Raw genomic sequence first — 21,288 nt, 5'->3', positions numbered from 1 at the left:
TCCACAGTACATCGATGTTGTCGCCAGTGATCGGCGGAAGGTGCACGTGCCCGTCGACCTGGGACCGGACCGCAGCGACGCACGGATGCACGCCAAGACCATAGGATCCTACGCAGTGCCGTAGGGGACCGCACCGCCACTTCCCAGCAAATTAGGGACACTGTTGCTCCTGGGGTATCGGCGAGGACCATTCGCAACCGTCTCCATGAAGCTGGGCTACGGTCCCGCACACAGTTAGGCCGTCTTCCGCTCACGCCCCAACATCGTGCAGCCCGCCTCCAGTGGTGTCGCGACAGGCGTGAATGGAGGGACGAATGGAGACGTGTCGTCTTCAGCGATGAGAGTCGCTTCTGCCTTGGTGCCAATGATGGTCGTATGCGTGTTTGGCGCCGTGCAGGTGAGCGCCACAATCAGGACTGCATACGACCGAGGCACACAGGGCCAACACCCGGCATCATGGTGTGGGGAGCGATCTCCTACACTGGCCGTACACCACTGGTGATCGTCGAGGGGACACTGAATAGTGCACGGTACATCCAAACCGTCATCGAACCCATCGTTCTACCATTCCTAGACCGGCAAGGGAACTTGCTGTTCCAACAGGACAATGCACGTCCGCATGTATCCCGTGCCACCCAACGTGCTCTAGAAGGTGTAAGTCAACTACCCTGGCCAGCAAGATCTCCGGATCTGTCCCCCATTGAGCATGTTTGGGACTGGATGAAGCGTCGTCTCATGTGGTCTGCACATCCAGCACGAACGCTGGTCCAACTGAGGCGCCAGGTGGAAATGGCATGGCAAGCCATTCCACAGGACTACATCCAGCATCTCTACGATCGTCTCCATGGGAGAATAACAGCCTGCATTGCTGCGAAAGGTGGATATACACTGTACTAGTGCCGACATTGTGCATGCTCTGTTGCCTGTGTCTATGTGCCTGTGGTTCTGTCAGTGTGATCATGTGATGTATCTGACCCCAGGAATGTGTCAATAAAGTTTCCCCTTCCTGGGACAATGAATTCACGGTGTTCTTATTTCAATTTCCAGGAGTGTAATTAATAGTAATATTAGTGCGGGCCCGCACATTTAGTTGTTCATCCATTACATAGCATCAGTTATCACACACCATGTACAATACTGAGATCGGTCTCTACACAAATATCAAAATAAATTATTTCCATGTCTAGATTACATACACCAAGATTGTTATAATGATAGCCGTCGATTGATAACTATAAAAGTAAAATAAGAGTGTCTGAAATGACAGACCATCAATGTGTCATTATGTAAATTTATTATAACATATAAGGTCATAAAAAAAAGTTAGGCATAAGATTTTTGTCAGAACTGTGCAGATGACGGGTATCGTGGCAATGCAGAGGCCAGCCAGTGAAAAAACAAGAGGTCTTCGGCTACCTGCGAGAGGGCGAGTGTCCGGTCCTGCAAGCCCGGTGGGGGCCGTATACCTGAGGGATTACGCGGGATCCTCGCCCGGCCACAAGCGAAAGTGAGGCTGGCCGTTGACCCTGACACGCGACCCACACGCGACAGGCTGCTAGATCTCTGGACGCGGCAGCCGTTTGGAGGGATTCCCTGCGGCAGACCACGTTGTTGTGAGTACACGAAGAAGATAACATATCGTGTCAGAACCTGCGCCTCATGTGCCTCAGGACAGAAATGGACGCTCTATACTCACCTGTTTGGGTTTTTACAACTCACTAATATTGGCCGATCTGCATACACAAAGCAGTATCGTGCCACACACTCTAACAAATGAATGGTCTCATTTCTAACTTCTCCTCTCTATTAGAGAGCAGTTTTAGCAATCGTCGCTCCTATTTCGATCCTGTATGGATGACCTCACACACTTGTGGAGTCACTCCACGTGCCAGCATCCCTCGTCGAACTGCAATATTGGGAAACGTAAAGTACTGTCCAGCGAGAGAAGAGACCTAGACTAGTGATGTATCCCAACAAGTAGACCTCAGAGACAATTAATCGACGTGAGGAGAGCCTATCACTATGTCTTCCTACCGTACTGCCGTGATCATATGCGTAGGTCTTGGTGCAATTTCAACAGACTACTGCAGATGCTCCAGCACACCCTATTGCCGTTGCAACAACGTAGCAACAACATGCGACGTTTAGCCCTATGTGATGTCAGCACTGTTAAATTTGTGAAGTGCTTCGGATATTTCTAACAATGTGATTTAGTGCCTCATTCTCAGCACAGTCGTGAACTTTGTGCAATGTGCACGCACAATTTGATGCCCCATGAACCTTGTTTTTTTTCTTAAATTTCTTTCTCTTATGTTGTTTTTGTAATGTATGTTATACCTTGTATGCGTGTGTGTTTTACACTGTAATTCTTATTACAGATTACTGTATTGTTCTCCACACCATGTTTTTTTTGTATTTTGTGTTTATTGTTGTGTGTATGCAAACAGTGTGCCTGAAGTCCCCATAAATTGAAGCAGATACCACCACTGTCATTGTGAATGGACCATCAGTTCAGGGAACATTTTGTAAAGGTTATTCTTGCTGCAGGGAGACAGAATGAATCGGAGGTTGTAACTAGATTCTGAAAGCTCACAAAGAGATTGTTAACTTATATAGTATCATGTGTGAGTGAGTTCAGGTTAGTTTAATGATTAAAATTGTTGTAACATCTTGGGCATTTAATTGCGGAGCACTCCAACTCTGATTGTAAAGAATAAACTGCTCCATATTTGGCTCAGATGCCCGGGCCATATTTAGAGCGTGAATGTCTGCGTGAATCGGTGTTTGGAAGGGGCTCCCTGGGTATGGATGTGTGATGTGAGTGTTAGTGTTCCATATTAAGAAGGTGAAGTTGGCTACATCATAAATAATCCTCCCTCTATGAGCTGCATTTTTCAGTTGCAGTGATTTTCTTTATAGAGTGCAGCATGTGGAGCCAGTTTGCGAGATTGTTCTTGGGCAATTGACTCACTACCTTGCTCCTAAGTGAGCCAACCGCTCACCAATTACAATCTAAAATGGCGTAGGGGCTATGAGAGGTGGCATGAGCCCCCTCTCATATTTCTATCTTACGATTCTCCTCTCTAGTTGCATGCGGTGGAGGGTTGCTATTCCTTCACACGCGGACTTCCCACGCAGCGTCTCTCGTCACCCGGGTGGTCCGGTGACAGGCGGGTTAAGCCGATGTGTGTGAGGCAGTCGAGTGAATGCTTTGCAGACGCCGACATTGTCAAGAGACACGCCCGCTGGGGTGTGAAGTAGCGGCTGGGCTAGAGGTTCCGTTACTTCGGAGAAACTTAGCGAAAACACTTTCTGGCGGGCTACCAGCGAGGCGTGGGAATGACTTGTGTACCCAGGCAGTTGTGGCGGGAAAATTCCCGCACTTTCTGCAAAATAGTAACGGTGATTGGTTTGCTCAGGGCATAGCGCCGTGACGTAGCAAAATCAGCACAGAAATTGGCGCCAAGAATCTCCATTGGTGGAATGGTAGTGCTCCGGCAATGGAGTGGAATTTCCGCCGGTTTTCGAGTTGCTGATTGGAACGTTTAACCACGGCCACTGTCGTGGGGGCGGAAATGTTCTGTGTTCGGCCTGTACGGGTGCTCTTGTGAGTAGTCGGCGGTCGCCTTTCGGTCGAGGACGTCGAAGCAACCAGCCCTCGCCTGCGGTACGCCAGATCGTGTTCTGGCAGTTAAGAAGACAGTTTGGTAATGTATGTCCGCAGCACCGGCAGATAGGGATTTTCCTAGGTGATAATCAGAGCTCAGCAGAGCGCGCCTGTTCATCCTTTTCTAACTTTGTTCTGTCTTGAGTAGCAGCAATTACTGTTGGGTTAGCTGTGTGTCTCTCTTGAGATTTGAGTGGCAAGGAATTGGCTCCACATACCACCTCGTCTTAAACCTCACGATCTAGTTTAGGGACAACTTCACCTTTACAGTGTTTGTATGAATCTCCAATTTGTGCCAATTTGATGTATTATAAATATTTCCTGTGTTTATTTTACTATTCTGTGTTTAGTCTTAATAAATCATATTGTTATTTTGGACAGAACTTTCATTCTGTTAATCGATAGAGCAACCCTATCATTCCTCACTATGCTAATGAAACCTTTGTTTATTTAACTTATTTATCAAATTAAATTATTGCAGGTGCCAAACTCTCTTCTACTCCACTGGCAGGGTTGATTAGAGTCAGTTCGCGTATTTTTTTTATCCTTGTGCAACAGCAAAAGTCGGAGTTAGAATAGGGGGGGCTTGGAGCAAGATTTACATATGTGGATTCTAGTAGAATTTAGTGATAAATACACTGCTAGCCCCGGCACCTCGCAGGGTTACACAGACAATAAAGCGTCCTCTTTAAATATCATAACGAAATTAAAGAAGGTGGTATCTTCCATTTTTGCTGAAACAATTTTATTTGTTCAAGAGTAGTTTCAGCCTTTTAGGCCATTCTCAGTAAATTTTGTGGTTCTGCACTAAATATAATATTTTATATTATCTCCACGAATAGGAATGTGGTGATGTGAATATAAACTTATTTGTAATAAGCTTACATGCCATAGAAAACTATGCCTAACTTTTATCAAACAAAAATTTTAAAAAGGAAAAATTTTTAATGCCTAGACCGCAATTTACCTATCACAATTAAAATTCGATAACTAGCTTTTGTTGCTATCTGCAACAATCTTCAGATCATTTACGGGCTTTTTACATTTTGAACTACAGCAACTGAAACTAGTTTTCGAACTTTAATAGTGACAGGTAAATTACGGTCTTGGCATTAAAAGTTTTTAATTTAAAGAATTTTTATTTAATAAACCATTAAGGCTTCACTAATACGCCTTACGTATTAAAATGATAGCGTCTTTAAATCTGTGTTTTCAATTCCTGTTGGCTCACAAATGCTGCCTGGCTGATTTGGCAGCTGGACGCTTACAAATGTGCTGTATTGATTAAGGACTAAAACCAAACACGAAATAATAATTTCTAATACTATGTATATTTATGTGTCTATTTGAGAAAACTTAAAAAATAGTAAGAAACGAAATAAAAATAAATATTAAAATATATGGCGAATTAAGATTAAATTTTGAATTGAAATTATCAAGGAATTTTTTGTTTTGAAGATCTGTTTGTTCATTAAGAAGTGTATCTGGTTGACTTTTCACATGACTGAAAATTTCGATTTCTCCTAGAAACTTTCATATGATTCCCTTTCTTAGCACAGTGCAAAATCTGGAGCTTCTAGTTAATTTTATGAATGTAAGTTTGTTATTTAGGAGATTTAGTACAAATTCAATAGCACTGTTTTCGTTAGATTTTATGTACTCCTCAAAACGTATCCGGAAGTTTCGAGCAGTTTGCTGAAAAATCTGCTCGTGTATTTGAAATTGTTTGTTTGAGAACAAAAGTTAGAAACAACGTAATGCTAAAGTTATGGGCTGCAGCACTGAACATACATCTTACACAAAGTTTTTACGACTTAAGGTTAGTTATCATATGAGATGGGAAAGTATGTTTACTGTACAGTAGGTTAAGTAAATATTTCCATTTCTTATGATTGCTGAGGAAAGCCTAAGACACTAAAACAGTACATTCACTGCAAACTAGTTTTGATGTAGAATGCTATTCTGGACAAATACAAACTCTGCAAGACAATAATTTACGATAACGAAAAATCAACATTTAGGATAAAGAGATCGTATAGGAATATTTTGAAACTGTGAAATAATTACATATTATGACTCTTCCAGAAACGTGCATTACATGAAACTGAGCATGGAGGTTTCATCATTACTTAGTTCAAAATTATGAATGCAGAAGCAGGAATTTGATTTTCATAGAGAAATACGTAGAATGTGCCTATATCACGAGAGTACGCTATAGCAAAATAAAACGATCATCAGAACGTTACCTGCATAAATTAGATTTATTTAAGAACGAGCTGTAAAAATGCTAATATCAAATAGTTCCAATAACATTGAGGATTAAATAAGGTCTCATAGCCAAAGAGCACTGTAGACTACATATTGTGTTCCAATGATCGATTATACATGGTCAGATCTAAAATCAGTTTTGCTGACACTCCCAGCTGATGGACATGACAGCTATCACATTATGCATAGTTTAGATCTGAAAACGATTAATTTGGTTGAATTAAATGTTAATGTAGACTGCGTCTTGCTAATTGAATTATAAAACAAGATCTCGTTCTCCTGGCGAAACAAGGCACCTATTTACAATAGATCATTCATGTTGACACAGTTCTACCGCTTAGTTCAAGACCATGTCGGTTTTGCTTATTTTGTCTTTCATATAAAGAACACTTCTACTGCTGTTTGTTCGTTTTGCTTTCGAAGTCAAATGTTCTGGCAGTGTAAATAGCGGAAATACTTTTCCATATTCTGCGCCAGCTGCCATTCGATAAATTTGTGTTGTGGAGTATTCGAGAGTTGAGAAACTAGCTTCTTAGGATGTATCACCGTTCCTCTATTGGAAGACATCACCAGTCGGGTCAAAACGTCAGAGCACTCGCATGCCCAGTAAGATGTCGAAGAGATCCTAGTGAAGAAATTCCTGGTGGTTGTTATTAAACTTTCCCTATTTAACACGTTATAACACGGGAACTAATTACCGTACGAGTATCAAACTTTTTAGCATTAATGTCAAACACATGGGGAAGAGAAATAATTCTGAATCAATTCAATTGAAACACTTTTAATATGCCGCTACGGTACATCATACCATTACATACCGGTACCATTACTGCTGCAAAAGGGGTTCAATATGGCGCCATCAGTGTCCAGAAGAGTCTGAAAGCTTAGGTTTTCATTCTACACATCAGGGCGAAGCATGTCCGAAGGTATTCTGGCTACCTCTCTTTATAGCTGCGCATCAGATCAGGACATGTCTGACTGTTCCCCTGGTAAAACCTGTTCTTTAGCCTTCGGCTGACAATTCGATCGTTTCCAAATGTGTTTCGGAGAAAACTTCACGAGTGATGTACGGTGGAATCCGTGTCCCTCCTGTAGGGCGGGTATGACATAGTGGCGAAGCATATCGCAGTAACTCTGGCCAGTCACACTGCAGTCTTTGGTCCTTGAGCGCCAACCTGTTTAAAAAGAATGGGCCAATGATGAACGTAACCGTGAAGCCACACCATACCGTGACACAAAAATGGTTCAAATGGCTCTGAGCACAATGCGACTTAAATTCTGAGGTCATCAGTCGCCTAGAACTTAGAAATAATTAAACCTAACCTAAGGACATCACACACATCCATGCCCGAGGCAGGATTCGAACCTGCGACCGTAGCGGTCGCTCCGTTCCAGACTGTAGCGTCTAGAACCGCACGGCCACTCCGGCCGGCTACCGTGACACGTTCACCATGCGCAGGAACTTCATGCACAATGACTGGAGCTGAAGATCTCCGCATTCGGCAATTCTGTGTGTTTCTTCTTACCCGTCAGAGAAAAATGAGCTTCGTCTGTCCATAGGATGGTCCAGGGCCATCCCTCATCAACTTCAATCCTCGGGAGAAAGTGGAGAGCGAAGTCAACACACCCTTGTGTGTCCTGTGGTGCAAGCTGCTGTACGATATATATCTTGTACGGATACCATTTGAGAATGGTTCAAAGCACCTTTCGTACGGTGGACCACGGGATGTTCAACTGTCGTGACACAGCACGCGCACTGCCTGACGTTCGGGAATTGCGCACAGTGTTGTCTGCCATAGCAAGAACGATTTTATCAGCCAGTTGTCGGCCTCTTCCAGGAGCGACGTCCAGTTCTCCAGTTGATTCAAACTTCTTCATCATGATCCGCACAGCAAATGGAAAAAGAGGACCCTTCCGTAATCCTTTCATCAACCGATATTCTCGAATTCAACTATAGCTCTACTGTTGTTTCTATAATAGAACTTCATCAATAGTGCTATGCTCCTCCTTTTGTCCAAGCTTATGTTGACATTTCAACAAGTGCACTGCGAATGGTCAGATGTGTGAGACTATGAATCACGATGACTGATGACGCTAGCGACCGTACTTAGAACTGGACGGTGTCGCTATGACGCATGGAAATCATGCAGCCCATACTCCGGACATTAATGCTACCAAGTTTGGTGCTCTTCCGGTAATTAGTTTCCGTGTTATGACATGTTAAATAGGGAACGTTTAATTATAACAACCCAGTATAATGATTGTGCTCATTAAGAAGTGTATCAGGTTGACTTTTGACAAGACTGAAAATTTCGATTTCTTCTGGAACATTCATTTGATTCCCTTTCTTAGCATAGTGTAGGAAGTGATGTGAATGGACTTGTGTCAACTGCAGAAGTGATGACATACGTGGAAGTGTTAGAGGATTTTCATGCATAATTAAAACAAGCATTTGTTTCTAAATGACACTCTTTGCTTTCTGTTTGCCAGATTATATATATCATTTTAAAAAGTGACTTGTGGACAGCCTTTTACAACATAATTAAACGACGCGTAAATATTGTTATTATTGTTTATTGGTTTGGCCTGCTAAGAATCACATAAAATAGCTCATCGCTGACTTATTTCTTTCCAGCAGTTTTTCATTCTTTTCCAATGTTTCTCTCCTTTTTCCTTCTGTCCCTATTGCCCCTGTGTTATTCGCTGTTTCCTCCTGGAAGCCTTTGAAATTTTTTAATTTTGCTCTGAGCTTTTTTGTTACTCCTATTTCTTCTTCCTTTTGCATTTCCCTCAAGTATGCTTTAATTTCTTTGATACACGTCCATGGTGTTTTTGAGTTTCTGTCAAAAAAGTTGAAAATTCTTTTTGTTGTTCTTTTTCATCCAGCCTTTTTAGGTATCCACAGCATAGAACTCTTCTTTTCGTCATTATATTTAATATCACACCTGTTTTTCATTCACTTCTTTATTGATTCTAAATTTCTTCTTCACATTGTCGTATTTTGGTCCCAAGATTTTACTGATAATTTTTCTTTCCTTATTTCCTATTTCATCTAATTGTTTGGCTATATTTAACGAAAGGTATTCCGAAACTAAGCCATTCCGGTCCAGTGACGTTGTTGTAGTGCCTGAGTTTTTCATTTAGGGAAATAGTCTTCTTGTTATACAGGTTTTTTTTTTTTAACTGAAATGCCACTTCCATTTTGCTCGCCCTTCTGAGTTAGTTTTTTTTATAGAGTATTTTTTTTTGCATTGTTTTATCTAATATTTAAATTTTGTAGCCTCCTTTTATTCTTCCATACTCAGTTTCTATGTATATCGCTGCCTCTTTTTCGTATATTCCAGTTTTCAGAAGATGAACATAGACCTTATTTTGAAGCTGTCTCGTGTTGGTTCTTTTATAGTTTCAGCTAATTTATTACTACTGTTCTGCCTACAATAAAACTTGTTTCTGAATGTGGAGTGCCTGTCCCACTGGATTCCAGCCTTTCTTTCCTTTGAGAATCCTATATCCCTCTGATATAGAGACGGAGAAGGAAGTGCTCGTGTTAGAAAGGGCGTAAGTATGACAGTGATGTAGTCTTTCACCTCTGCTGTTCAATCTGTACGAGGAAGAAGCAATGACGACAATGAAAAAAAGTTGAAGAGTGGTATTAAAATTCAAGGTGAAAGGATATCAGTGATAAGATTCACTGATGACTTTTCTATACTATGTCTTTGTATCACGTTTCTTGAAGAGCCAAGAGGAGTATTTGCTATGCGTCTAATATTTTAAATAGTTCTTTTAGCTTCCCGGTTTTCAAAAGTGATTTTATGTCTACAGTGGCAAAGAAGTACTTCCTTTTTGTTCTTAATTTAGGTGTAGGACTTCCAGAACATTGTGAGACCTTCACTTTGCGTGTCGTTCCCGGATGCCAGAATCCGATAGTTTTCTTCTACGGAGGATATCCTTCTTAGGTTACCTCCTGGGGTAGTTCGACTTGGAAAAATTTCCGTCATGAATAAGCTGTTTGATGTTCTTGTTGGGGACACTGTGTGTGCCCGCTCACATTTAAACCTGAGACTGTCAGTCTTAGAGTGATATTTTAGCCGCGCCTCGTATCGGGTAAAAACGCTGAACAAACAGCTTCTGATACGGGAAGAGACACTTCTGGATTTTAATTTGTAGCTTTTGTATTACGAGTAAATGCAGTGTTACCTCTTCCGCCACTGCTGTCGCACCGATGTTCTTGACTTCCATGTTCACTGAGGTTCAAGTCTTCACTACAACCTTATCAAGGGACCCTCACGCGGTACCATCACCCGGGTCTCGGTGAAGCAATGTTTCTTAAAGAGGTATCTCATCTGGCCTTTCCTTTCTCACCCGTTTTTTATAAATTTAATTATAACAAAATTGGGTTAAGGATTAATGTAGTTAAGGAAAAGTGATTAACTGTCTGGAATTAGAGATAAAAATGTCTTTAAGAAAGGATCAGAGACGTCCAGCTGTGATTTGGAACTCAGGACGCAGTTTTTGAATTCGTCACTGTTAATCAACGAGATGAGAAAGCTCCTTTCCGCTGATTTCGTGTCGTTGCTACTATTAGATATTTTTCAGCTGAAACGATGACAAAAGAAAAGAAGAATTATTCAGTGTGAGATAAAAATTAGTTCAGGACTGTTATAGGTTTAGTGCTACTCGACCATATGCTAATGACAATATACATAGATACTTATGGATGGATATTACAAACGTAACAAACTGTAATTCAACCAAATTTTGTGTTGGTTTTGTTGTTGATGTTTAAGATTATGTGACAGTGAATGACTGAGCAAGCTGGGTGAATGGAATGCTTAGTGCAAGTTAGAGACGTAAATTGTAACAAATAAACACGACTGTCGGAAGCCTTACCAGTCAATAACGTTTATCTCATCATTGATTTACTGTGGCCTTAGTAAGACTGCGACTGCTTGTACGAGGTCAACGGTTGATAAACGTATTCAGGCTGCGAACTCAAGCGAAAGCTGCCAGGGACGCGTAGTCCGCGGGTTATTCCAGTTCTTGTTAAACCACACCAGAAGGCTGCACCGTGACCCTTAGCCAAGCTCCAATGGATGGCACTGGCGACCTCTGAAAGAGACAGTGATTTGAGGAATCAGTCTCTGACTATATAGAAAGTGTTACATGTCCCATGGACCGAGAAAAACACTAGTCTTTCGCTGCACGCTGCTGGGACTGCTCTCTTTGCCGTTAGTCGAGTTTCACTAAGGAAGCGCGTGCGCAAATTTTTAAATTTGCTATCAAATTCTTAGAACCTGTTTACAGAGCCTTGGTACACTTGAAAACAAAAAAGGAAGAAGCGATAGATTAATATTCCATGATAATAGTAATATTAATTATTATTAATTTTCAAAAACTTTGTGGTAAGTGCCTACCAGACGACTATAATGTGTAGAAACCACGAGGGCAGTTCAATAAGTAATGCAACACATTTTTTTTCTCGGCCAATTTTGGTTGAAAAAACCGGAAATTTCTTGTGGAATATTTTCAAACATTCCCGCTTCGTCTCGTATAGTTTCATTGACTTCCGACAGGTGGCAGCGCTGTACGGAGCTGTTAAAATGGCGTCTGTAACGGATGTGCGTTGCAAACCACGGGCAGTGATCGAGTTTCTTTTGGCGGAAAACCAGGGCATCTCAGATATTCATAGGCGCTTGCAGAATGTCTACGGTGATCTGGCAGTGGACAAAAGCACGGTGAGTCGTTGGGCAAAGCGTGTGTCCTCATCGCCGCAAGGTCAAGCAAGACTGTCTGATCTCCCGCGTGCGGGCCGGCCGTGTACAGCTGTGACTCCTGCAATGGCGGAGCGTGCGAACACACTCGTTCGAGATGATCGACGGATCACCATCAAACAACTCAGTGCTCAACTTGACATCTCTGTTGGTAGTGCTGTCACAATTGTTCACCAGTTGGGATATTCAAAGGTTTGTTCCCGCTGGGTCCCTCGTTGTCTAACCGAACACAATAAAGAGCAAAGGAGAACCATCTGTGCGGAATTGCTTGCTCGTCATGTGGCTGAGGGTGACAATTTCTTGTCAAAGATTGTTACAGGCGATGAAACATGGGTTCATCACTTCGAACCTGAAACAAAACGGCAATCAATGGAGTGGCGCCACACCCACTCCCCTACCAAGAAAAGTTTAAAGCCATACCCTCAGCCGGTAAAGTCATGGTTACAGTCTTCTGGGACGCTGAAGGGCTTATTCTGTTCGATGTCCTTCCCCATGGTCAAACGATCAACTCTGAAGTGTATTGTGCTACTCTTCAGAAATTGAAGAAACGACTTCAGCGTGTTCGTAGACACAAAAATCAGAACGAACTTCTCCTTCTTCATGACAATGCAAGACCTCACACAAGTCTTCGCACCCGAGAGGAGCTCACAAAACTTCAGTGGACTGTTCTTCCTCATGCACCCTACAGCCCCGATCTCGCACCGTCGGATTTCCATATGTTTGGCCCAATGAAGGACGCAATCCGTGGGACGCACTACGCGGATGATGAAGAAGTTATTGATGCAGTACGACGTTGGCTCCGACATCGACCAGTGGAATGGTACCGTGCAGGCATACAGGCCCTCATTTCAAGGTGGCGTAAGGCCGTAGCATTGAATGGAGATTACGTTGAAAAATAGTGTTGTGTAGCTAAAGGATTGGGGAATAACATGGTGTATTCAATGCTGAATAAAACAACCCCTGTTTCAGAAAAAAAAATTGTTGCATTACTTATTGAACTACCCTCGTATACGGCTGACATCCGACCTTTGGAATAATATCAGCTACGCAGCTCCGTAGTATAAACAGGAGGTAAATGGGAGAACTATCCCACAACCACTTAACAGCTCATTCGTCCATGTTGCTGTCAAGAACGGAAAAAAATCAAGGATCTGTCAGATGTAGTTCAGTTTCGCTTTAAGAAAAATAAAGCTACCACGGAAGCAGTCCTGACGCTGCACTTGATGATGGAGCCCTGCTTTACTAGAAATTAAGATGCTTTTCATTGGATTTATTGACCTGATGTGCAAGATATTTTAAATTCTCGCAACTGTGGCAGGAAGGTTGTAAGGCAGGAATTCAGTCTTAGTCTCATGCTGAACAACCTGAACATCGAAAAAGCAACGAAGGAAATAAAAGTTTCGGGAGAAGAATTAAAAAGTTGAAAGTATATCTATCACAGGATTGGCTGATGACATCTCTCCTCATTGAAGGTAGAGAATTAGTACAGGACCTGTTGAACAGAAGGAACAATGCAATGAGCGTGAAATTTGAACTGAGTATACCGAAGAAAGATCAGCATACTGAGGAATTTCAGTATATCTTCTGTGGATGACGAACTGCGACTGTGATTTAAATTGGCGATTTATCTGGTAATAAATAAATATGCAACCAAAGACCATGATGTAGTAAAGTGTAATATCTATCATAGCCACATTCTTTGTAAAAACATCCAATGTTTACTTTCTGTGAATCAATGTAAAACGAAATGCAGCTAAATACTGTGTACATATCTTAATAATGTGCATTATAGTAAGAGATCTGATATGGATATCACAAGGCAGTGCACTGTGAGTATCTAAAACATAAAAAATTTTCGAGTTCGTAAACGTTTCATCTCCGATTACTAAATTTCCGTCATTTCCGCCAGCAGCACCAGCCCTGCATCTAGCTACACTTGGTCCACAACATATGATCTTGTAGCACCTCCATCTGATAGTGAGTCAGCAGTGGCACGAAAACATGATCATGGTGGAATACATCGTAAAAAAGTGATTGGCTGCAATTTATTTATTACCAGATAAATCGCCAATACTGAGGATAACAGAAACGGATTTAGCGATAAAATGAACATCAAAATGGGGATCACGCTGCAGATGAAGTGATGGAATTCTGGTACAATGGAAGCAAAAAACTCATAACGAACTAAGCAAGAAGGATATTAGAAGCGGCTAGCATGTCCAAAGAGAACACTCTTCACTGAAGATATACTAGTATGAAACATGGGACTTACGATGAGGAAACGTTTCTGGGACTACGTCTGGATCACAGTGTGAATCATGGACTGTGGGAAAACCGGAAAAGATGAAAATCGAAAAGAATGTTGAAAATTAAGTGGACTCATAATGTAAGAAATGGGGAGGTTCTTCAGAGAATACTTGAGGAACTGAATGTATGGTAAACATTGATAAGAAAAAGGGACAGGATGATGTGTTAAGATATTAGGGCATAATTTCTATGTTACTAGAGGGTACTTGGGGAGACAGAGGCTGGAATATATCGTACAAATAACGGAAGGCGTTAGTCTGAGAGAAAGAGTTTGGCAAAGGAGAGTAAACGGTGCATGCAGCATCAAACCAGTAGAAAGAGTCATAAGAAAGAACTTTTTCATTATTATATTCACTATATTATAACTTATTATGTGCTGGTAGCTTCTGGCTCCAAGTGATTTCTGATACCTTTGCAAACGTTACAATGCCAAGTTCAAATGTTAATCTTATAATCAAATTTATGTGTAACTTAATACTTATTATGGTTTTCCATTCATTAAATTTGAGCAGATATCTTGAAAAACTCACATTTTATTGATCTATACACTCAAAAGTGCAGAAAGCTACCGATTATCCGTGTTAATCCGAACACACACACGCGGTGGCACTCGAGGACACGCATAATGCAAAATACACACGTTTATACACTGTCGCATCAATAGCACCTGGACGACCCGAGTAATAATTCCATTAATGACTTTTCAAGTTGATGTTGGTAATGTGGAGGCGAAAGAGCAGACAGAGGTTCAGGGCACTCTCTTGTCCTAGGGGTGGGAAACTGCCCCTAAAGGCGGAAGAATCAGGAATGATCAACGGAATGAGGATGCAGAAGGCAATGGAAACCACTGCATTAAAGACACGTAACCTGTACCCACAGGACATGTGGCATGTAACTAAAGAAGTGTCATGATGATCTTTCCATTGGCAAAAAATTCCAGAATAATCCCCGATTCGTATCTCCGGGAGGGGACTGCCAGCGGGGAGGCCATGAGAAAATGATTGAATAATCAACGAAAGGGTAACGTTTTACAAGTCGTGGCGAGGAATGTCAGAAGCTTGAACGTAATAGGGAAACTAGAAAATCTGAAAAGGGAAATCCAAAGGCTCATTCTAGATACAGTAGGGGTTAGTGAAATGAAAGGGAAAGAAGACAAGGATTTCTGGTCAGATGAGTATAAGGTAATATCAACAGCAACAGAAATAGGTGTAACAGGAGTAGGATTCGTTATGAATAGGAAGGTAGGACAAAGTTACTGTGAACAGTTGAGTGATAGGAGTTTTTTAATCAGAGTCGACAGCAAACCAACACCGACAATGATAGTTCAGGTATACATGCCGACGTCGCAAGCTGAAGATGAAGAGATAGAGAAAATGTATGAGGATATTGAAAGGATAATAGAGTATGTAGAGGGGGATGAAAATCTAATAGTCATGGGGGACTGTTTTGCAGTGGTAGGGGAAGGAGTAGAAGAAAAGGTTACAGGACAAGGAATGGGAGAGGAGAAAGACTAATTGAGTTCTGTAACAAGTTTCAGCTAGTAATAGCGAATACTTTGTTCAGGAATCACAAGAGGAAGAGGTATACTTGGAAAAGGCTGGGTGTTACGGGTAGATTTCAGTTAGGTTACATCATGGTCAGACAGAGATTCTGAAATCAGACACTGAATTGTAAGGCGTACCGAGGAGAGGATATAGACAATGTAGTAGTGATGAAGAGTAGGCTGTAGTTTAAGACATTATTCAGGAAGAATCAGTATGCAAAGAAGTGGGATAAAGAAGTACTAAGGAATGACGAGATACGGTTAAAGTTATCTAAGGCTACAGATACAGCAATAAGGAATAACTCAACAGGCAGTACAGTTGAAGAGGAATGGACATCTCTGAAAAGGGCCATCACAGAAGTTGAGAAGGAAAACATCGGTACAAAGAAGGTAACTGCGAAGAAACCATGGGTAACGGAAGAAATACTTCACTCGATCGATGAAAGGAGGATGTACAAAAATGTTACAGAAAACACAGGAATAGAGAAATACAAGTCGCTGAGGAATGAAATAAATAGGAAGTGCAGGAAAGCTAAGACGAAATGGCTGCAGGAAAAATGTGAAGAAATCGAAAAAGAAATGATTGTCGGAAGGACAGACTTAGCATACAGGAAAGTCAAAACAACCTCCAGTGACATAAAAAACGAGGTTGATAACGTTAAGAGTGCAACGGGAATTTCAATGTTAAATCTAAAGGAGAGAGCGGCTAGGTGGAAAGAATACATTAAAAGCCTCTATGAGGATGAAGATTTGTCTGATGTGACAGAAGAAGAAACAGGACTCGATTTAGAAGAGACAGGGGATCCAGTGTTAGAATTTAAAAGAGCTTTGGAGGACTTAAGATAAAATAAGGCAGAAGGGATAGATAACATTCCATCAGAATTTCTAAAATCATTGGGGGAAGTGGCAACAAAACGACTTTTCACGTTGGCGTGTAGAATGTAAGAATCTGGCGACATACCATCTGACTTTCGGAACATCATCATCCACACTATTCCGAAGTCGGCAAGAGCTGACAAGTGCGAGAATTACCGCACAATCAGATTAACACCTCATGCATCCAAATTGCTTACAAGAATAATATACAGAAGAATTGAAAAGAAAATCGAGGATACGCTAGATGACGATCAGTTTGACTTTAGGAAGGGTAAAGGCACGAGAGAGGCAAGTCTGACGTTGCGGTTAATAATGGAAGCAAGACTAAAGGCCGGCCGTGGTGGCCGTGCGGTTCTATGCGCTGCAGTCCGGAACCGCGGGACTGCTACGGTCGCAGATTCGATTCCTGTCTCGGGCATGGATGTGTGTGATGTCCTTAGGTTAGTTAGGTTTAGGTAGCTCTAAGTTCTGGGGGACTGATGACCTAAGATGTTAAGTCCCATAGTGCTCAGAGCCATTTAAACCATTTTTAAGACTAAAGAAAAATCAAGACACGTTCATAGGATTTGTCGACCTGGGAAAAGCGTTCGATAATGTAAAGTGGTGCAAGATGTTCGAAATTCTAAAAAAAATTGGTGTAGGATTGTACAATATGTACAACAGCCAAGAGGGAATAATAAGAGTGGACGACCAAGAACGAAGTCCTCGTATTAAGAAGGGTGCAAGACAAGGCTGTAGACTTTAGGCCCTACTGTTCAATCTGTACATCGAGGAAGCAAGGACGGAAATAAAAGAAAGGTTCTAGAGTGGAATTAAAATTCACGATGAAAGGATATCAGTGATACGATTCACTGATGACATTGCTATCAAAATGTTCAAATGTGTGTGAAATCTTATGGGACTTAACTGCTAATGTCATCAGTCCCTAAGCTTACACACTACTTAACCTAAATTATTCTAAGGACAGACACACACACCCATGCCCGAGGGAGGACTCGAACCTCCGCCGGGACCAGCCGCACATTCCATGACTGCAGCGCCTAAGACCGCTCGGCTAATCCCGCGCAGACATTGCTATCCTGAGTGAAAGTAAAGAAGAATTACTTGATCTGCTGAACGGAATGAATAGTCTAATGAGTGCAGAGTATGAATTGAGAGGAAATCGAAGCAAGACAAAGGTAATGAGAAGTAGTAGAAATGAGAACAGCGAGAAAACATCAGGATTGACGGTCACGAAGTAGATGAAGTTAAGGAATTCTGCTGCCTAGGCAGCAAAATAGGCAATAACGGACGAGCAAGGAGGACATCAACAGCAGACTAGCAATTCCAAAAAGGACATTTCTGGCCAAGAGAAGTCTGCTAATATCGAATATCCGCCTTAATTTGAGGAAGAAATTTCTGAGAATGTACGTCTGGAGTACAGCATTATATGGTAGTGACACGTGGACTGTGGAAAAACCGGAACAGAAGAGAATCGAAGCATTTTTGATGTGGTGCTACAGACGAATGTTGAAAATTAGGTGGGCTGATAAGGTAAGGAATGAAGAGGTTGTGAGTAGTATCGGAGAGGAAAGGAATATATGGAAAACACTGATAAAGAGAAGGGAGATGATGATAGGACATCTGTTAAGACATGAGGGAATGACTTCCATGGTACTAGAGGGAGCTGTAGAGGGCAAAAAATGTAGAAGAAGACAGATTGGAATACATGCACCAAATAAATGAGTACGTATGTTGCAAGGGCTACTCTGAGATGAAGAGGTTGGCACAGCAGAGAAATTTGTGGCGGGCCGCATCAAACCAGTCAGAAGACTGACGAAAAAAAAAGTGTACTGTGAAGCGGAAACGCGTAGGAACAACCACAGCTAAAAGACCATGCATGAGACGGAGAGGGTTCGACAGCGGATCACTTCCAGTTATTCCAGCAGGAAGGAGGTACACAGCTCGTGTCGTCTGTTGTTCAACTACGCCTAGACGGTCAATACCGCGGTTCGATCGCGTCCGCGTTGTTACTTTGTGCCAGGAAGGGCTCTCAACAAGACCAGGGAGACCTCACGTACTTGCAGACAGAGACCGGCGAGCACTGGGGAGGAAAGTGGTAAAAAACCCCATAAAATCAGCAGAAGTAATCACTCGGAAGTTCCAAAGTGCTACCAACAGTCCATATATCACATTTAATGTGCATGTGGAGTTAAGAAAACGTGGAACCGTGGTGGAGTGGTTCCACATAAGCAACACATTTCTGTAGCCAGTGCTGAGTGAAGCTTGAGAAGGTATAAAGAGCGACGCCACTGGACAGTGAATATCTGAAAATGATTGTTTTGGAGTGATGAATCGCTTTATACACGTGGCAGTGCGTTGAAAGGGCTTGGGTTTGGGGAATGCCTGGAGAACGTTACCTGCAATTATTTAGTGCCAGTTGTCAAGTACAGAGGAGACGATATCACGGCATGAGAGTGTTTTTCATGGTTAGAATGTAATCCTCTTATTGTCTTTAAGAAAATGCTAAATGTAGAAGGATGACGACGCGATATTTGGAGGGTGGGGCGCTCGACTGCGTGGTTATCAGCGCCCTACACAGAGTCCCAATTTGTACACATTCCAGTCTCGCCACTCTCCCGAATGATGATGAAGTGATGAGGGCAACACAAACACTCAGTCCCCGGGCGGAGAAAATCCCAAACACGGCTGGGAATCGAACCGGGGACCCCGTGATCTAAAGCAGCAACGCTAGCCTCTAGACCACGAGCATATGGACACATTTACAGCATTGTGTACTGAGTCTAGTCGAGGAGGACTTCTGACACGATGATTATATCAGTATATACAAAGCACTTTGTTATAAAGGAGCATATGTGAGGCAGTGGTTTGTGGGCAAAAACATTCCTTAAGTGGACTCACCTGTCCAGAGTCCCAACCTGAACCCAACGGAACACCTACGGGTGTTGGAAGATTTCTTGTGGAATGGCAGGTCATTCTTCTCGAAGTGCTGCACTGAATAGAGGTATCGACGTCGGTCGGTAAGGCCTGGCATGAAGTCGGCGTTCAAAACATCCCAAAGGTGTTCTATAGCATCCAGTCAGGACTCTGTGCAGGCCACTCCATTACAGGGATGTTATTGTCCTGTAACCACTCCGCCACAGTCCGTGCATTATGAACAGGTGCTCGATCGTATTGAAAGATGCAATCGCCATCCCCAAATTGCTCTTCAACAATGGGAAGCAAGAAGCTGCTTAACTTCAACGTAAGTCTGTGCTGTGATAGTGCCACGCAAAACAACAAGGGGTGCAAGCCCTCTCCATGAAAAACACGACCCCACCATAACACCATCGCCTCCGAATTTTACTGTTGGCACGACACAGGCTGGTAGATGACGTCCACTGGGCATTCGCCATACCCACATCCTGCCATTGGATCACCGCGTTGTGTACTGTGATTCGTCACTCCACGCAACGTTTTTCCACTGTTCAACCGTCCAATGTTTACGCTTCTTACACCAAGCGAGGAGTCGTTTGGTATTTAACTGTGTGATGTGTGGCTTATGAGCAGCCGCTCGAACAAGAAATCCAAGTTTTCTCACCTCCCGCTTAACTGTCACAGTACTTGCATTGGATGCTGATGGAGTTTGGATTGGTTGGTTGGTTGGTTTGGGGAAGGAGACCAGACAGCGTGGTCATCGGTCTCATCAGATTAGGGAAGGATTGGGAAGGAAGTCGGCCGTGCCCTTTCAGAGGAACCATCCCGGCATTTGCCTGGAGTGATTTAGGGAAATCACGGAAAACCTAAATCAGGATGGCCGGACGCGGGATTGAACCGTCGTCCTCCCGAATGCGAGTCCAGTGTCTAACCACTGCGCCACCCCGCTCGGTTATGGAGTTTGGATTTCCTGTGTGATGGTCTGGATAGATGTCTGTTTATTACACATTACGACCCTCTTCAACTGTCGGCGGTCTCTGTCAGCCAACAGACGAGGTCTGTCTGCACGCATTTCTGCTATACGTGTCCCTTCACGTTTCCACTTCACTATCATATCGGAAACAGTGCACCTAGGGATGTTTTGGAGTGTGGAAATCTCGCGTACAGACGTAAGACACAAGTGACACACAATCACCTGACCACGTTCGAAGTCTGTGAGTTCCGTGGAGAGCCCCATTCTGCTCTCTCACTATGTCTAATGACCACTGAGGTCGCTGATATGGAGTACCTGGCAGTAGGCGGCAGCAAAATGCGCCTAATATGAAAATCGAACGTTTTTGGGGTGTCCGGATACTTTTGATAACAGTGTAAGCTAAAAATCAGTAGGATCTACGCTTCGGCAGTCAAACAAGTTCTCACCACGCAAACTCTCATGATTGTGGAGTATTCTATGTAACATTATGAAACTTGTTTTGAGCGACGTGTGCTGTATTGTCTTGTTGAGTGTTCAGGTCACCAGCAGGGTGATGTAAGTGAACAAATGGATGCACATGACTACACACTAGTTTCCTGAATAATACGCTAGTGAAGAAGTTTAACATTTCATCCAATATGAACTATTGTCACAGAAGGCTTTCACTACATTCCTGTCTACGGTGGCACACCAGCAAGCTTTGAAAGCTCTCTTGTGAGCCGTTAGCTCTTTGCAATCCCATGAAATCATTACACTGCGATATTATTTTCAATTTTTAGATTTCGAGCAGTTTCGAAAATAATTTATATTCTTGCAATTATGACACTTTACGGTAAATAACCTCGCCTTGGATAAACGTATATTTACTTGTTTATACCATATGCAGACAAAAGCATTTTGCTTATTCAGTGAAGGTTTCACCCTAATACGTTATTGTTAAAACTTACAAACAAATTAAAACCAGAGT

Source organism: Schistocerca nitens, chromosome 4, assembly GCF_023898315.1.
Source record: "Schistocerca nitens isolate TAMUIC-IGC-003100 chromosome 4, iqSchNite1.1, whole genome shotgun sequence".
Lineage (NCBI taxonomy): Eukaryota > Metazoa > Arthropoda > Insecta > Orthoptera > Acrididae > Schistocerca > Schistocerca nitens.
This window is presented reverse-complemented; position numbering follows the sequence as displayed.